The following is a 5,316-nucleotide window of genomic DNA, read 5'->3' on the forward strand; positions in this document are numbered from 1 at the left end:
TGGAAAAAGTGAACACCATTTTGCCAAAACAAGGAAAGAGTAGGAAAAATTGAAAAAAGAAAAAAAAAAAGTTTTGTAAATAATAGTATTAACCACTCAGCAAGAATTTCCTTGCCACTACAACAGAATTTTAAAATCCTGCACAATCAAATTTGTCTAATTTCTGGAAAGCGGGACCCATTTCACAAAGATGACCAATCTTACATTTGATTTTGCACTTGTAAAACCTGTTTTAATCAAACATGGGGTGATTGTAAGTCGAGTTGTGAAACCGGCCCCAGGTCTGATTCTCTGAAGCCAATTTCAAGCAAGAATCAAAATATGCAAGTTTCTGGAGAATCAACCGATTCCCTCACTTCCTGTTATGATTTGTTGACAATTGCGAGAGTGGAAATTTTTCGTACTACATTTAAGCAGCTGCCGAAGAAATGAGTTTGGGAATATATTCCTTTTGTGTTTTCTCTCTGCCCCCCTTAAAAGAAAATTAACTGAAATACATAAATTTCCATGCCATGTTTAAGCATCGTAAATAAGCTTAAAACTGGCATGTCATGATCGCGAAATTGCATGGAAAAATCCTATTCTAACTGGCATTTCCTTCCAATTCATCGCCACATAGCATAATGTTCATTACATCTTACATAAAAATGCACTTCTAGTTTTGTAGTATTTTTTAGAAAATATGCGGTCTTGGTATAATTGCCGCTATGGTTTATTTCAAACAGGAAGTCATATTTTTGCAAGTTTTTTCATTGAAAATTCACTGCTAATTAAATGCCCCCCCATTTCGAAAATTTTCTTAGAGAGAATACGAAAAGTGTATGTCGGGAAGCTAAATTAATTGGCATATATAAATGGGCGAGGCAGTTAAAAATCGGAGAATCACAAGTTATTTGTCTAAAAATTTTCACTTTAGTATTATGAATTTAAATCCTTGCAAGTTCATTTAGAAACAAGGAAGAAATAACTGAATGTTAGCAATGTAATTTTTTTTAAATTCTTTAAAAATGTTGCCATTAATTATTAACTCTTTACTTTCATTCATAGAGCTCATTATTTAAGTAGATAATTGAAGAGTTCTGATGCAAAAAGCGATATCTTATCCACGGCTGCATTGTGTTTGTTTTAGTTATGCAAAGAGATACCTCTGTTATGGCTTTTTATTAGGGATAACACCAATAATGCTGTATTATAAAAGCATGTGGTTTAAAAATGTAAAATAAACAGTATTAATTTTAAAAAAATAACACAAAGCAGCACATGTCGTATATAGCATTTTGTGTCTTAACTCTTCATATGCTTTCTTATTGATGGATCCCACTTGGAAGGGCTCAAAGTTTGCTGCTCTATAATTTTGTCAAAATTATGATAATTACTGATTTTCTCATGTATTAATCTGATGGGTGTATGGGTTTGAAATGTTTATGCTGGATAATGGTGTTGATATTGTGGATTCTCAAACTGTAGTTGGTACCAATCCTAATTTGAAACTCGGACCAGATTGGGGTATTCAGACCACCGTAAGAGAGTCCTGCAGGTGCTTGAAGTATGTGTGGATTTAAAGATTACAGAAATAACTGCTCAAATATACACAAGTTCAATTATTTTCATGTTAAATTCTATTTTGCTATTTTTTGTGCGAGTGTTTAAATATATTTTTTGACATTTTTGTTTTCAGTATAGAATGTATGTGACCGAATCAAGCAAAATGAGCATTTGTTCGAATGAGAAATCAGTTGACACCAAAAGGTAGTTGTCCGTTTTATCGATAGTGCTTAAATGTCTGAGGAAAAATTGTTTCATGAAATGTGGGTGTGCTCGGAATGTTGTGTCAAATGTCACTCAAAGTACGAACAATCGAACATGCTACATGTACATATCTTGCCGATTGACACAATCACTGGATTCAGACATGGCATTCCAAGCGACTAGTTGGTTGAGTTCCTTATCAATTTCTTAAGAATATATATTTTTTTAAATCGCAAACAATCCTATCTTTACGTCAAATCAATGGCTGACGGATAAAAAACATTTGAGAAAGTAATACAGTGAACGATGCCAAAATTGAAATAAGATTGTCCTTTTTGCTTGCTCAGGTGGTATGCTTAGTAATCCATGCAATGGTTAATCGAAAATGAAATGGAAGATTCGTACAGTATTTTTGTAGCAAACCTTTGATAATATGAACTTTGATCCCTCCTTCAAGTGGGTATGATGTCATGTTGCTTGTATTATTACTGCGAAACGGACACTTTTTCTTGCGCACTTTCAATGTCAACACGTTTTTATAAATATATATTCTCTCTGCCAATTTTGTAAAACAAAATGAAAAAGTAGAAATGAAAAAAAAAAGGTAGTAGGTACAACTGTTTAGAGATAGGTTGTGTGCATGGGAACACTATGCAGCGTTATTGGATGTTTTAGACCATGTGTATCTTTTGTCGTTTCCGGTTGTATCAGTAGTGCTCAAACGTGTGAGAGAAATGGTTTATGACATTTGTGTGTTCCTAGTTATAACAACCACAGTTGGTGGTAGAGTTCAAGTGTCGTACGACAATAAAATCACTGTTTTTCATTAATAGTTTTTAAATAAAATGACCAGGATTAAACAAGTTGGAATTCTTTTTAGGGATACGTTTGATCATGACCATGTATTTTGTACATTTATGTTGTAAGTATTTCTTTCAAGTCCTCCTAAAGCTAAAATATTATTTTGGGCTATTTCAGTTGAAATCCATACACCCCCTATTTAAGACTTGACCTTAATCATCTACACTGGGAGTGTTTTCAAAATGGGTTATCTGAACGGGCGAGCCTATTTGAAATCGACACCCCCGTGTGTAGATCAAAGCCATGACTGCCATTTGGTGTGTATGGATTTCAACTGAAATGGTCCAAGGTTTACAAGGCAGTTTTACTACTCATGACTGGTCTCATAATGTACACAAATTATGTTTTTGTTAACTTTGTTGACCAGGTTCTTTACCTTCCAAATGTTGAGTGATTGTTAGAAAGTGAAGGTTATCGTTAATTTAATTAACGAGTTGCATCAAGTCATCTTGGTTTTGTCAAAACAGTCACTCAACATGAAACTGTTTTGTATTTTGCTCCATTGGACTTGCAGAGCTTGGAAATAATAAAGGTACTCCTGAGAGCTCGCAAACTGGGCTTCCTATTGAAGTCCACCTTATGGAAGACATGAACTTAATCTCCCACACAGTGCGCACATATTTCAAATGGAGTTGCACATTCAAGTAACCTCATTTGATATTCACACTCCCTGTGTGGAAGATTTAAGTCATGTCTTCCATAGGGGGTGTACATGTATGGATTGCAATTGGAATAACCAGTGGATGAGGACCAAGATTCCAAACTTTATTCGTCAAGTGGAGCAAAAATAAAGCTATAGTGAGTAGCAAGCCTTGAAATAAGCAAACTGGAACCAGGAGCAATTTGTTTTTGAACGTTGCTCCTGGTTCACTGGGATTTTACAAGAACCAGGAGCAATTTCTAAAGAAACAGGAGCAAATTTTGAAATAGTAAATCCTTTTCTGCACATACAATACTGCATACAGCACTATTGCATCAAGGGCAAAATTAGAATCGGGAGCAATTTCTTTCAGAAAATTGCTCCTGTTCATGTAAATTAAACAAGGACCAGGAGCAATTGATGGCTTTACAAGAGCAAATTTGCTCCCCGCGCCCACTTATTTCAAGGCTTGGTGAGTAGATACTTTTGTATGTAGGCAATAATGCAAAGTATTTTAATACGAGACATGAATTGATTTAATGCTACTGTAATTGCACATTTTTTATTTCATTTACAGTTGCATGTCAAATATTCAAGTTGAATTTAAGGAGGGCTTGAAAGCAGTTTGTTGTGTAGTTTTTAATGTGGAAATAAACTGTTCATATATATAGTAACATTGACTGGTAATATTTGTTATTGTTTTGAAAGCCTTAGTCTTGACAAAAGGAGGTTATTATTTTTTCCAAGTCAGGAAATATTTAACTTGTGCCCCTACATCAGTAGCTTTCTGTGGTATAGACCCTATGAAATAAACCAACTGGAATGGTTATAACAATTGAAATGGGAGCCGTGTTGGAGGATAGTTCCAAGATGACAGAGGGACAGGTCTCGAGATTGATTCCACAACCATTCATACCTATCACCTGTTTTCAGAAAATAAAGGTATTGTTTTTAGACGCTGTCATGTATCTATGGTCTCATATGACCCAGGCAACATAATTATTTTTCACCTTGTTTTACGCCAAAAATAATGTTACGTGTTTTTTTATGCATGACAGCAGCTAAAATCAATATTCTCATTCTTAATCCAAATAAAAATATTAAGTATGCCAAATTTCATAAGTATGCCGAATTTTTACAAAAGGAATTACATAGGGCTTAGAATCAATCAGTCCCGATACTGCTATGCGCCTCCGATTGGTTCACATTTCGATTCGTGCGTATTATGTTGACTCGCATGTGCTGAAGCGTGTTATATCGTGTCATATCACACGGCTAAGAACTAACAAGATTGCAGGAACTTTCTCAAGTGTTTAAAAATGTATTATCATGCGAATGGTACCTTGCGTAGGGCAGAATTTTATTTAAATGACGTATTACATACCATCTATTTAGGAGTGCTGTTATCTAAACTGAGCTCAAAAAGAAACTTATAATTTTTTACAACTTGTGAATCACAAGGTCATATCTTAAAATATTGTCAATCAAAATGAACCAAAATTACACACAGGATTACCTTAATACTCTACTCAAAACACATGTCAGTAACCAAGCAGTTGTCCAACTGACACAACCAGGGTTAGCGGTGACCTGCTGAGTCCAGGAGTCCAAATTGGCAAATAAAGGGGTCCAGGCATCTAATTCTACAGACGTACAAAAATTTAAGGGGTCCAAATCACGGGGACCTGCCAAATCAAGGAGTCCTGGACCCCAAGACCCCTTAAAACGCTACCCCTGGACACAACAGCAAAATGCACTGTCATGGGACAGCTTCCTGGACTTCCTTCACTTTCACAGCCCAACATTTGGCACCCAGGACAAAAAATATGTGAGAATGCACACAAGATCCTTGCACAGATGATAAAACGGTGCTGCTTTCTGCTTTTCATACACTTTTTTCATGAAACAGGGCTGGTCTGTGAATGTGGTCCAGGAAGCTGTCCCATGTCAGTGCATTTTGCTGTTGTGTCAGTTGGATAACTGTTGGTTACTGACATGTGTTAAGAGTAGAGTATTGAAGTAAATCTGTGTAATTTTGGTTCAATTTGATGGACAGGATTTCAAGA

This window comes from Amphiura filiformis, chromosome 20 (assembly GCF_039555335.1).
Source record: "Amphiura filiformis chromosome 20, Afil_fr2py, whole genome shotgun sequence".
NCBI classification, from domain to species: Eukaryota; Metazoa; Echinodermata; class Ophiuroidea; order Amphilepidida; family Amphiuridae; genus Amphiura; species Amphiura filiformis.